Source organism: Apus apus, chromosome 2 (assembly GCF_020740795.1).
Source record: "Apus apus isolate bApuApu2 chromosome 2, bApuApu2.pri.cur, whole genome shotgun sequence".
Lineage (NCBI taxonomy): Eukaryota > Metazoa > Chordata > Aves > Apodiformes > Apodidae > Apus > Apus apus.
Window position 1 is genome coordinate 69,152,160 of NC_067283.1, and position 14,646 is coordinate 69,166,805.

Genomic DNA, 14,646 nt, shown 5'->3' on the forward strand with positions numbered 1-14,646 from the left:
AAAGAGCACTCCTCTTTATGATTTCTCACCCCTGTATCAAGCCACCAAGTCTAGCTTGAATATTCAGTGTCTCAGCAGTCGGCACTTCCCAGGCAGCAGCACTGAGTTGCTCTCTGCTGATCCTCAGGGATGCAGTGTCAGGACTGGAAGGCGATGTTTACTGCCCAGTGCAGCGTCTGCCTGTGGCAGAGCACAGAGCAGCAGGACAAGGAACATGAGGGGGATCACATCTTCTTCGCTCTCTCTGCTGTGAAGGGGGAGAGCTGGTCTCTGTAGCTACTCCATTGCATGTGGGAAGGAGACAAACGGGACAAGGGAGGAACATTTCTGAACAAGTAAGCTTGTCTGGTGGTTTTCCTCAAAGGTGACACACCATTGCACTCTACCTCCCTTACAGGTTTTGTGGTTGGGTTTGGATTTTTGTGGTTGGTTTGTTGTTGTTGTTGTTGTTGGGGGTTTTGGTTTTGTGGTTTTGTTTGTTTGTTTGGTTTTGGTTTTGTTGTTGTTTTGTTGTTGTTGTTGTTGTTTTAAAGGCAATTACTCTCATTTTCAGTCCTCTTCTTCCGGATTTTCATTCTTTTTTATTTTTCCTTCTACTTTCTTTTTGGCTTGGCATTTGCGGCGTTGAGCTGTGAATCCTGTACATGGAGCCAACTGAAGTTACTTGGGGAATTCAAAGGAGATAAGCTGTAAAAAAACTGCCCAAAAACTGCTTTCAGCACAGAGGTATCAACTTCCTGGTCATCGTAACTGGTAAGCCCCTGGAAACATCATGCAAACCATAGAAGCAGAAGAAAGATTTGGAGAGGATTCACATCTCTCTGCTGTGTTTGCACTTGGCACTTCTCTTTCAGCTTCATATCAAGAGCACCTTTGATGTGGCTTGCTTCTTTCTTTCTTTCTTTCTTTCTTTCTTTCTTTCTTTCTTTCTTTCTTTCTTTCTTTCTTTCTTTCTTTCTTTCTTTCTTTCTTTCTTTCTTTCTTTCTTTCTTTCTTTCTTTCTTTCTTTCTTTCTTTCTTTCTTTCTTTCTTTCTTTCTTTCTTTCTTTCTTTCTTTCTTTCTTTCTTTCTTTCTTTCTTTCTTTCTTTCTTTCTTTCTTTCTTTCTTTCTTCCCAACTGTTTTAAGGACCCTTGATAAAGGGCACATTTTTTCCTCCATTACATATCTCAAACAGAGTATCACAAAAGACAAACTGCAGCCATTCCATACTGGAATTCTGATGGGAAATTATCACAACAGTTACATTTGGTTTATGGCATAAACCCTCCCCTGCATCACTGGGCTACAGATATCCCAGCTGAAGTGTTGTGGGGCTTGCAAAGTTTATCACCAAAAGAATGAATGGACCAGGCTAAAATCATAGAGATTTGTTCTAATCAAGACATGAACCAAACCTGTGCCTTGCTGAAAGTTTATCCTTCACAGTGTTATAAACATACCTATGCACATAGTAACAATGGTGTTCACAAGCTTTGTCCTTTCTCTTCAGGATATGCACATCTGCCTTCTCTCGGCTCTCTTCAGTGAACAGAAGCAAGGCACACTTGGTATTAAGAGCTAGAAAGCAGAAAAGCTGAAACTGAAAGCTGCACTGAAAGCAGACCCAAGGAAGTAAGGCAGCAGCAGAAAGAACTAGCTGGTCTTTTGCTAGAAACCAAGAAAAGTATGTCAAGAATTACAGGCAATGCCAAAATGAAAGTTAAGTACTCACATACTGCAATGCTTGAGCTACAGGTAATGACTGAGTTACCATTTGTCAGCTGAACCGTGTCCGTGTTTCCATCCATACCAGCAAAACAATAAAATATAATAGCTTAAATTGCTCCAGTAAAAAAAAATAATTCAGAATGTGAAAACTTCCAGCCATGTAGATGAGCAGAGAGGCGGTAATTCATTCAGCTACAAAAAAAAGGATAATTTCCTATCACAAGTTCATACCTTATTTATAGCAGCCTGGCCTGCCTAAACTAACATGTTCATCTCTGACAAACATCAGACATCTCTGACCGTGGCAGGATATCAGAAGGGGAAGCAGGGCTGGGAAGGACAATGAGTGACAAGGACTTGCTGAATGTCACTCAGTAAACATTTAACCTCTCTGTATGTGAAGAAAAATTCAGGCACCTTGCTCAGCCTTCCTAAGAAGCTCAATAGAGTAGAAGCTCCTATCCAAATAAAGGGCCTGGAGCCCTGGAGAATTAAATATAAGCATTTGAGATTCCTGGACTTTGTGAGTGAGATCATCCCTGTGAATACCTGCCCTGCTGCAGGACTGCTCAACACTTTTGTAAGACAATGTGGCTTTTCAGAAGTAATCTGGCAGAGTGGAGTTGCAACACATGCTAAGGCAAAACTCCTACAATGAACCTTGGAAAATAAGGTGGCTAAACTTTGTGCATAAATGCCTTCCAAAATATTAAAGTAGTATCTGTTTAAATCTCCTCTTCATCAGATATTTCAATATGGAATGGAGCAGCCTATTATGAAACACCTGAACAGACTAAATGGGCAATTCATTAAACTTGAGAGCACTGACTAGCAGTTCATTGATCACCCACAAGCTTAACAGGTAATAAAGTCTATTTCCCCCCATCCATCATGGTGAGGGGAGCAGTAGGTCCAAACACAAATATGATTAATCTAAATTGTAATCTTTGATGTGGTGATGGCTGCAAAGGTTACCTGCAGAACTGAAAGGTAGTATCCAGCTATTTTTGTATGAAAAAGACAGTCTCCAAGAGAAAGTAAAGGGTATTTGCATGACTTCTCTGTAAGATATCCTCACAGATTATTCTCTTCCCACAGCAAATACCACAGTCCGTTCTTCAGGAAAGAGCAGGCAGCAAGGTCTTCAACAGCAACTGAGGCAGCCCTTGCCCTTCTCACTCGTGTGGCAGCACCAGCCCTGCTTTGTGGACACACGTCTAGTTGTGGTGACAAATAACACCCAAGTGGCTGAAGCACAACCCTCCCCCCTGCTTTTTTGTGGAGGACAGGTAACACAGGACACTCCCATAACACAGAGGTTGGCACATGCTCAGGAGTATAGACTGGGAACGGTTAATCAAAATACAAGTTTTTACCAGACCCTAAGATCACAGTTCCAGGACCAAACCCAGAGAACCTGCCAGCTCAGCTCCTACCTCATAAGCAATTGCCCATGCAAGATGTGATACCATCAGTAGGTACTGCCTGTGACAAATGCTTGAAAGTGTTAACTTGTCCTTCCTAAGTCTGTTGGCAAACATCCTTCATATCCCTCTGACTAACTTCAGTGTGAATTATTGCAATGTAAATGATACTGATTGCTTGTAACTCCTATGAGAATTGAGAGAACAGTGAAGTGAGCTCACCTCACGATACATTAATTTTGCAAGCAATTTTTTTTTTTTCCTTTTCCTCATAGTTGCAGAGATTCATGGGAGAGCAAGTAGAGGCTTGTGGGATTTGGGGTGTTTGGCTGGAGGTGTAAGAGAATCTGATCCATTAGCGTTTCCGCTCAGAAATGCGACAGCCATCACACAATCACAGAGTAGAGCCATGATTAAACTGATCACAGGTGACCATGGGGATGGCCACACAGATGAAACCTGCCCTGCCTCCTGGAAAAGTCTGCAGCCCATGATGGCTTCTGTACTGCTGTATTAGACTGCTCCCCGTCCTCAAACTTGGCTCATGCATGGGCTTTCTAAAAGGGAGGCAAGCATTTTCTTTATATCTTCCATTTGCATTCACATTTTAAAAGAGACAACTGTCATTTTCCAAATAACTCATTAAAAGAACACAAAGAACCCATATAAATTTTGGAATTGAATTTGAGGGAAACAACTACGCATCTTGGTTTAACTTTCATATTGGTAAATCTTTATACTGAAAAGCAAAGTGACTGTGATTGGGAAGATGAAGAGTGTTATTGAGAATCATAGAATGCCAGGCTGGAGGGAATCTCAAGGATCATCTGATCCAACATTTCTAGGTAGAAGTATGGCTTAGATGCAATGGCAAAGCACCTTGTCAATCTGAGTCTTAAAACTGTCCGGTGTTGGGGAAAGAGTACATAGGAGTACATCTAGTACATATATTCTGTAATACAGCTATAGATCACTGTATGTAACAGAACAGCAGCCAAGTAGAGTCCAGAAAGAAAAAAAAAACACACAAGTACTTTGAATACTTTCCCATTAGCTGAAAACTACCAATAATTTTTGTCGCAAAAACATTTTCCTTGCACTTTCAACATTCCTCTGAGACGAGAGCAAAAATGTAGCTGTGAAAATTATTCATTTTACAGGCATCAAACTATTTTTAAATCCTACTCTTCAGTCTACTCATTTATGCCTGGGTCGTCAGTAATTTATTTGTGAGATTCCCTGAGGAAGGGAATTTGAAAAGGACAGGTAAGTGGGAAGCAAAAAAAGCCCCCCATATATATACATAATTTTTTTTTTCCATTATTTTTTTTTTCCATTTTTTTTACGCTAGAGGGGAAGGTACTAGGTGCCAAATTCTGATGAGATGCCCAGTACTACCATGAAACGGAGAAGAAAAATCAGATGCTGAACATTCTGATTACGGAGGGAGCAGCAGACCTAGCAAACTGCCTCATCCATCTATTCCATGACATAAATCATTGTAAGATCACAGAGGAAAACCAGAAAAGGTGTAAGTAGGAAGGCATGTTCAATGACTCCACATGAGAGGAAAAGGATTAACTCCCTACAATTTGAAGGTGGAGGTAGGTAAACTGATAAAGGACATGTGGGATAGCATGAGAGAGATTGCTTGAAGCTGGTAACCAATATGCATTTAAGTCTTAATTTGGAAGCAAATCCATGAGAGATGTGCTTGGAATCCTTGACTGGAGTCCTCTTGTATCCAACAGAGCACCTTGAGGATATAATGCAAGCTTTCCTTCGCTGCCAGTGGAAGAACGACTGACAGATTCCAAAAGCTGCAAGTCCACTGGGCTTCACTCCTTCTGCAAACCTCTCTTTTTGGTGCTGACAGAGCGGACAGCCTGACAGCTTTCCTCCTGCTCCCTTACAGTGGCACAGTGCTGCAGGCAGTATCCTTTGTGGTGAGGAATTAAACATGTACTCCTTCAAAAGGTAAAAAACTACCAAAGGATCAATAGCTTAAAGTCAACTAATAAATCTCTGTTCCATTATTCTAAGTATTTATCTTTTTTTAATGTGAGACTTGGGTATTTATGAGACTACACTCAGAAGCAAAACAAACTGCACTTCTGAATACCTGAATGAGTCCAGGGGTACCTATTATATAATGGAATCACAGAATCATAGAACCACTTAGGTTGGAAAAGACCTTTAAGATCATCGAGTCCAAGCATTAACCCTACTCTACCAAGTCCAGCACTAAGCCATATCCCCAAGCACCACATCTAGATGACTTTTAAACACATCCAGAGATGGTGACTCAACCACCTCCCTGGGCAGCATGTTCCAATGTCTGATAACCCTTTCAGTGAAAAAGTTCTTCCTAATGTTGAGCCTAAACCTGCCCTGGAGCAGCTTGAGGCCATTTCCTCTTGTTCTATCACCAGGTGCTTGTGAGAAGAGACCAGCGCCTACCTCTTTACAATGTCCTTTCAGGTAGCTGTAGAGGGCCGTAAGGTCTTCCCTCAGGCTCCTTCAGACTGAACAGCCCCAGTTCCCCAGCAGCACCTCCTAAGACTTGTTCTCAAGGCCCTTCACCAGCTTTGCTGGCCTTCTTTGGATGCGCTACAACACCTGGATATCTTTCTTGTTTTGAGGTGCCTAAACCTGGACACAGTATTCAAGGTGTGGCCTTACCAGTGCCAAGCACAGAGGGACCATCACCTCCCTGGTCCGGCTGGCCACACTATTTCTAATACAGGCCAGGATGCCATTGGCCTTCTTGGCCACCTGGGCACACTGCTGACTCATATGCAGTTGCCTATCAATCAGAACCCTGATGTCTCTTTCTGCTGGACAGCTTTCCGGCCACTCTTCCCCATACATTAGGCACACTCGCCAAATGTGGGTATGGCAGAACTTGTTAAAAATTCCTGCCTGCATAAGGTGTTCCTTGAAACCCAGAAAGAACATACTATTTTAGTGCAATACAAGCCTAAGCTCATGTTTAACACAGGAACTGTTGACCCCAATTCAATGAAGCGGCAGATTTCCATCACATGGAGCACAGAAGAAGGAACTGCTTGTCAGAAATGTCTCCGGAAAATTTGCTTACAGGAACATGTCTGTGTGCACAAAGCTTCAGGGCCTATTTTTGGGAAAAGTGTGTCCCCTGAAGGTTTAATACATCTGTTTTGATGAACTGCCCGGGAGATTTTCTGTATTGGTTTTCCAGAAAAGGCGGCTGTGCAAAGTACTGCAAAGCTTGCCCTTCTGCAAAGGCTGCTACCTCTACTGGAAAAAGACAAGCACCAAATGCACAAATGTACATTTTAATGTTACACAAGACACAGTTTAGACTATGGCGGCAAGGAAGGCAGAGAGACAGATATTTCAGAGCCCATACTCTGCTTTACAAAGGCAAAAAAAAACCCCAAAAATTGAAGATACACCCCTGTGGAGTTCTCCAGCTGGTGCCCAACAGAATGAGGTGTGAAAACATACGAAATCAAAGCAAACAGACCTGTTGAGAAGTGTTTGTCTGGTGACTTAGTCAGCTTTCCAACCCCAAACACAGACTTTGTCTTTCACCTGTGAAACTGACAAAATCCCAATCCAGAGATTAGGCTCTGGCCTTTGGGGAACGCCAAGCCTGGTACCCACATGGTGCCACAGGGATGTCTAAGGATCCTCGTCTCAAAATGTAAGAGCAACTTCCAGTCAAGTTTTCTTTACTTTCATTTCACTCTGGCAAATAGTCACCACACTCCTATCCACCACAGGCAGCAAGTTGTAAGTCTGTAGATATAAGAACGTATTTATATGGGTGACCAATGCTTGCACGCTTTTCTCTCTGCCTGCCACCCATCCTGAAGCTGTTTTATTGGTTCTAAAGACACAACCTTCCTACTTAGCCATGCAAGGAAGCACACGGGCTATGAAATTGACTTTCAGTGCTGGTTAGGATTCTTCTGCTAATTCATATGCATTTTAATTCCATGCCCTTTAGGTCTATAATAAATATCACCCTTGATAGGTTGGAGCAAGAATTAAGCTAATATTGAAAGAATCTGTCAGAGTAGTTATTTATTGTTTTAATTTTATGACTGTCTTGATGTAAAGCCTATCAGACACTGGCTAGGTCTAAACAGAAACCACTAAATCACCCAATGTACTAATTTGATGGAAAAGCAGAAAAAGTAGTATATTAAGTATGTTACAAATGAAGTTGTTAAATCATTCATTACTTACTGGTTTTGAAACGCTTTTTGTTGAGCAACTCATAAACCAAAAACCCTATCCAATAATGCAATCTATATTTTTCAGGACATTTACTATGTCATATGTTGGACTTACCTCCTGCAGAACAGAAGCAATCATTTAACAGCACTTAAATAAAGCTTACCTAACATGTTCCAAATTGCAATGTCTTTGTTAAACACTTAGCTGAAGAAATATAACAATATTCGTATTCAGGAAGAATTTACTTTGTGTGACCATGGAATTTCCTTTCATTGTGGACACTCTGCATATGAATCTGTTCTGTAGTTTGCAATCATCTTTATAACTATCTAGGCTCCCTAAGAGCTGAACAAAATTAGCAGCTCACAGGATCAGCTCCAGAACTGGATCTGGAAAATTATTATGAATTTTCATTTTGTTATGATTTAATGCAGTAAACCTCCAACATTTTCATTTGTAAAGCAAAAATTCCACTCACCTAGGGGAAACTTTTCTTTGCAAAGATGCAATTGTGACAATTCAAGTGGATTTATTTAATTCAATTACAGATGTTATTTCTGATTAGCCAATTTGCCATCCTATAAACACAACAAGGAAAAAAAGGGATGAGGAAGAAAAAGAAATAAAGCTGCAGGTTATATTTAAAATGCTCAATGTTATAGCTGTTGATACTAAGAATGTCCTTTTGAAGAGGTCAGCATTTATGAAAACTGTGTAGTCAAATTTATATGCTAGTTAAAGCTGAACTGCATTGGTACCGTTTAATCTGCAGGGGAAAAGTCTTTTCTCTTGTACACTTTAATGACAATGAAAAAACACCTGGTTGAAGTCATACAGAGAGAGAGAGGGGGGAAGAGAGGGAAGGGGAGGGAGTAAGGGGAGAGAGGGAGGAAGGAGAGAGAGGAAGGGAGGAAGGGGAGGGGAGGGAGGAAAGGAGAAAGGAAGGAAAATAAATCCCTTCAAAATTCCAATTTCTTTCACAGATCTCTTTTCACTACCTAACACAGAAATTGTGGCCAATTGCTGTTTCTCCTCGACCAAGAGGAACTCCCCAACAGGAGACTCAACTTTTATGTTTAAAGAAGACAAAAAATAAAAAGGGGAAAAAGGCACCTAGAAACTTTATTTTTGTAATCAAATGAAGACCTATACCTCTGTCCTCCTGAGGAAAGGATGAAAAAGTTATTGAAGATGCTTCAAAAGTTCTCTTTTACTGTTGAACTGGGGATTATGTGCTCCAAATTCACTGACAGTCCCTTCAGGAAAAAAAGGAAAGCTTATTCTATCATGTCCTTGATGGCATGCTGTTCTCAGAAGGAAGGGTCAGCACAGGATTTCAGTCTAAAAATACAGACACAGATTTTCTCCTTTCTAGATAATACTGGGGCACACATTTTCAAAACTGGACTTGATGCTGGCAGAATCCTTTCACTGGGAAGCACAAAGCAGTGAAGACACTTTTTTAAGACTCTTTAAGAGATATAAAATGATGGAGTTAAAAGGCACAGGAGGCCAATGATGGAATAAGCGACAGCATCACTTAGCACAGCCATCCCTACTGTCCTCACTAACCCCATGGCAATGTCAATGAGAGGATGTAAAACAAACAAAAAAAAAGACAGCTGCAGCAGTGAGACTGGGAACTCCCAATTTTAGATGCTCCCAAGATTGCTCTAGTTTATGCTAGCTCCTTTCCTCAGCCTGAACAACCCTATCTGCTCATGTGTGTCTTTGAGACCCTGATCATTCTGGTGGCCCTTTGCGGGACTCAGTCTTTCTTGTAGTGCCAAAAATAAGAATATTTTATTTAGCCCACCTTACCGTGAAGAAGTATTTTAGGTTAGAAAAAAAACCCCAAATTCTGCTTTTCATTTCCATACAACATATGTTTCTGTATTTGAAAACCCTATTTGGCCTTTATGAGGGATTCCATTCTTTTCTGCTACAGTGGTGAGCCTTTAGGCTCTGACTCTAAATTCAGAAAAACGAGGGGGCTGGGGCTGAGTTTCCTCCAGTTTGTATCCTCACACTGTCTGCTATCTTCATATCACAATCGTCTTTGGTTCTATACCACCTTAACTATCCCACACAATGCCAGCACTGTAATTTTCTACTTCTGCAACTGCTATTCATCCAACTGCATTTAATTAATAATTTGCAAGTGAGTTAATCAGTGTTTCACTGTTTCACAGGAAAAAACCCTCAATCAGCAAAAGGTGAAATATGGGGACTGAGCCTTAAACTCTTTACAGTAACAGAGGGATTAGTGCTGTAGGCTGGATCAAGAGCACTCTGGTCCTTTCAGGCAACCAGTACCAGTTGACTGGGAAAGCAATCCCATGCCCAGTATGGAACAGTTCTCTGATAACAAGCCAATGGAGCAAGATTTTTCTCATCTATTAATGACTGGGTTTATGTACCGAAGCAGAAAGATTTCATTCATATGTTTATCTTCTTACAAACCCACCGGAGCTCTTTCGCTCAAGAGATTCTTGTGTAGTGGTTATTTATGCTGCTCCATCATAAAAGATTTCCTTTTAACTGTTTTGAATGTGGTGCCTTCTAAGTGCATTGGATATTCTTGTTATACCTGCAAATCAGTAACTATGAGCATGCAGTCAGCCTTCTACATACTATTCATTATTTTTACATTCCTCTATCATGTCACCTGTCATCTGTTTCCTCCCCAACCTAAGCAGTTCTAATACATTTCATTCATCCTCATGTCTTCTGCCTTTCCACATCTCAGACAACTTCTGCTACCTGGATATTTTTTTCCTGATGTTTGTCAAGATGTTAGGATCAGCTACGAACACACTTTCTCATAAGACGAACAGGCCCACAATTTATGTAATAGCATCATAATATTTACAGCTGCATGCAACCATGTTTCACTTCATCTTCTTTAATGAGAAGAAGGAACAATCAAATGGATATGAAATTAAATCAAAGTGCAAGATAAATTATTTCATTTTCAGCTGAGAAATAGTTCTCCTTAAGGACTACCAGTAAGCTGAGAAGACTGCTCCCTCCTACATCAGCAAAACTACCCACACATACAAGCCCTTGCAGTGTTTTGTAGTACCCTTCTTTATGTTAAAGTCATAAATTACAGCAATCCTACTTCCTAGGCCATCAACATTTTGTTCCTAAAGTTACTCTGTATATTTAAAATTAATCAAAATTTGTGAGAACTGATGGGCATTTATCCCTTTTTAGCCCTGTTCCCCAATAAATTTTACTGTTGTCATTGCTCTTCCTCTCTGTAACGAGTTTAGCTCATTCTAAAATAAGGCTTAAGGGCTTGTAGGTTGCACAGCAGCTCAATCTCACAGGGGATTATATATTTTTGTTATCAGCACAGTCAGTTTATTCAGTCTGAGATCCCTTCAAAAATCCTGGCAACTTACTGCAATTTACAGGCTCATATTGCTCCAACCTCCTTCCTTCTCAAACACATTTAAGCTTTATCACCCCTCCCAGAGCTACTGTTTGCACGTACCTTTCTGGTAGATGGCACATCCACTCTACAGACAGCAGAGCAGTGCAGAGGTGTCTCAGCTAGCATTATTGACCTAGGTTTGGAGCTGAAGCAGTCAAGCTGCAACAGCACAGTGCCTGGCCCAGGACAATTTACCCCGCTTCTTCAGAGGTAGATCAACCTATACATACCACAGTCTTTAGTGCCTAGGCTATTTCCAGAAAAAGGTGACTAATTTAAACCTGGCTGAGCTTCCCAAGGGACTCAGAAGCTGATCATCTCTCATAAGCAAATAATTTAGCTATTCTGAAATATGCATCCTTCATGTCCATCTGCTTTGCTGGCTTACAAAATGTTGGTGGCTTTTTGTATTTTCATCAGTCTTACTAACACAGCATGTACATACTCAGATACTCGTTCTTCAAATCCCCTGGCACACTCTCCCTCCTGTCAGCAGACATCACAGGGGTGATGTCAATCTTGTTGAAGTTAATAGCAAATTGCTGCTGACTTCTCAGGGGCCCACATTTCGTCCCATAGAGTCAGAAATTTGTACAGACTTGTGACGGGGCCTCTTCTCACAGCTCTTCCCCTAGAGACTAATGGGGGATACAAAGCAGGTTTGAAAATCAAGGCATCCAAGACACAGAATCACAGAATCATTGAGGCTGGAAAAGACCTCTGAGATCATCAAGTCCAGCCTATGACCTAACACCACCACAACAGCTAGTCCATGGCATTAAGTGCCACATCCAGTCTTTCCTTAAACACTTCCAGAGATGGTGACTCCACCACTTCCCTGGGCAGTCCATTCCAATGTCTAATCAGTCCTTCCATGAGGAAGTGCTTCCTGATATCCAACCTAAACCTCCCCTGGTGCAGCTTCAGGCCATGCCCTCTCATCCTGTCACTAGTTGCCTGGAAGAAGAGCCTGACCCCCACCTGACTACAACTTCCCTTCAGGTAGTTATAAAGAGTGATAAGGTCCCCACCGAGTCTCCTCTTCTCCAGGCTAAACAACCCCAGCTCCCTCAGCCTCTCCTCATAAGACTTTCCCTCTAGTCCCTTCACCAGCCTCATAGCTCTCCTCTGGACCCACTCCAGCACCTCTGAATCCTTGCAACAAGCTGATTCCAGGGGTGAAATCTGAAATAAACAGTGATGCTCCCGTAGCCCAGTGCCCTTGGCAGCATGGCTAGCTGCAGCTGGGATGCCTCAGAGGAACAAATCAGCTCTTGCAGGCTCCTGCCCAGCATCCTCAGAGACCATAAGCAGCAAGAGAGAGTCACAGGGAGGGCTGCTGCTCATTAAGGCAGAAGCTATGGTTTCCATTGGCCCCATGAAAATTTTAAGCAGGAAATTTTTATTGCTATTTGTAGCAGCCAACATGGCTCAGCTTCTTCTGTAAAAGCAAGACAAATAGTACTTTTGAAGACAGCACATGCTACCTCTTCTTAAGTGCCCTTTTCAGGTAAATTTAAAAAATGAACCAGGCCTGCACCTGCAGGTCAAGCTCTGCAGTTCCTTCAAAACCCAGGAAAACTAAAGCATGCCATTACTATAATTCCCCAGGCTGGCACTTAGTCATCAGTCAAAGCCACTCTCACAGCACAGAAGTAGATTTCTTTCTCCTCCATTGCTCTCTAATGTTATTGAAATAAAAATAGATGGATCTGTGATTTTTCACATCTGATGTCAAGTACTAGTCTAAGTACTAAACTTTGGCTTCTTTTAGAAGGTATGTCTTCTATAAAAAGATACTACATCTGTGCTGGAGCTTTCCTCTGAATTCAGGCAAAAGTTAGCAGCTGTTAGCCTGCTACACACACACACACACACACACTGATCTGCTTTGTGCCATTTACCAGAATGAAAAGTTCACTCACACCCTGTATTTGCTTATCAAATAGATTCAAATTCTTTTGCCAACAGCAACAGTTATTTTGAACAAGTCATTCTCTCTTCAATACTTGTACATTTTAGCTTAAGAAAGTACCCACACTTCAAAATTTTTACAATGCAGAGAGACACAAGCAGCTGCAATGCTCAAAAAACACTCTGGTCCTTCTAGCCTTACCTGTTCTGCGAGGTATCCAAGTTTCTTTACGTACAACACAGAACATGACAGATTTGTTGTGAGAAATATATGACTCTGAAGCTGCTGAAAATGGGTACAGTGTTCAGGCCATTTGAGCTGTTCCACTAGGAGCATCAGGGAGCCTGAGGTCCAGTTGCACAGGAATGTGTGAGTGCCTACATCCAGCTGACTTGAGACACATGAATACCATCACTGACCTAAGCTGATGGCAAAGTAACTCCTGAAAATTTTACTCAATATCTCAAATTCCTTCACAACATCACTCGCTTCCAAGCAAGTAAAGTAAACAATTTAGTTGCCTACACTGAAGCTGCTTAAAACCAGTACAAAACTGGTACATCAAACACAAAAATCACTTAGCTTAGATGGTCTTATTAATGCAACAGCTTGAATGAATTCTGCAGTGGAAATAAAAAAATAATATTAAAAAAAAGTTTTGGCAACTTTTTATTACATTTCAATAACTATTTGAGAAAATGTGGTGCTTACGATCATGTGGGAATCACAAAAATAAATAAATAAAGGTTTGGCTTAAAAATAAATTAAATTTAAATCAACAAATGATCTTTAGTGATCATAAATAAATAAATAAATAAAAACCTAACACTTAGGCTTCTGCTGAAACTTGCTCTAAGCTTTTTTCAATTCCTTCTTTGCACAAAACCCAGGAGATGTGGACCCATGTGGATGGGAACAAGCTTTACATGACTCCGTATGATCCAAAACCACCATGTTTTATTCAGTGTAATAAACACTAGCAATATTAATGTTTTGCCTGGTAGACATATTTACAATACTACAAGGATTTTATGAAATCATATCACTTTTGTCCAACTGATGATGTTTAACATTCTGTATCAAAAATGCACTATTTTATATTCCTTGAGTTTCCCCCATAGTCAATGATTTTTCCTCTTCACTATTGTCAGTTCAATCTGTAAATTTAATTTGTACTAGCTACTATACTGACACACTTCATTTTAATTTTATGGGTATGTGTAAAGAATTATTGGTTGGAGGCAGTTTGTCATACAAGCATATGAAAGCATTCAGTGAAATGATACAGACATTCTGCAAAGATACAGTGGCTTTTCCTCTGTATGACCTGAGGTATCACAATTTGGTCAGCATCTACTAAAAGACATTTTGAAAGACCGTGTTGAAAACTGACAGACCAATATGCTGACACAACACAGAATCACAGAATGTTAGGGGTTGGAAGGGACCTCTGGAGATTGAGTCCAACCCCCCTGCCGGAGAAGGACCACCACAGAATCTAGGGCAGGTTACACAGAAACACATCCAGACGGGTCTTGAAAGTCTCCAGAGAAGAACACAACTCACAGCCTCTCTGGGCTGCCTGTTCCAGTGCTCTGTAACTCTTACAGTAAAAAAAGTTTTTCCTCATGTTGAGGGAGGTGGAACTTCCTGTGCTCAAGTTTGAATCCATTGCCCCTCGTCCTGTCACAGGGCACCACTGAAAAGAGACTGGCCCCTCCTTGACACCCACTCTTCAGATATTTATATGCATTACTTAGATCCCCTCTCAGTCTTCTCTAAACAGTCACAGGTCTCTCAGACTTTCCCCATAAGACAAGTGTTCCAGTCCCTTAATCATTCTCATACAGTAAGATACCTTCCATAGTAAGATAAAGCAGCACCTCTGTATGTTGTAGAAAACCAAACCAGTCTTGCTGTGTATGTGGT

At 41.1% G+C, this 14,646-nt stretch overlaps 1 protein-coding gene across 4 annotated transcripts in view; it reads right to left on the reverse strand.

Moving 5' to 3' along the window:
- Positions 1-14,646, reverse strand: part of FARS2 (phenylalanyl-tRNA synthetase 2, mitochondrial) — a 243,785-nt gene that overhangs the window by 16,726 nt on the left and 212,413 nt on the right. The window contains exons 9-10 of one of the 4 annotated variants that reach the window (XR_007888604.1): positions 7,839-7,938; positions 6,846-6,916 (exon numbers count right to left, since the gene is read on the reverse strand). The exons of 2 other annotated variants lie outside the window; for them this stretch is intronic. The gene's annotated coding sequence lies outside the window, so the exon portion shown is untranslated. Of the gene's footprint in view, positions 1-6,845; positions 6,917-7,838; positions 7,939-14,646 lie in introns of those variants that run through there. One more of the 4 variants, XR_007888605.1, reaches the window with a different exon arrangement.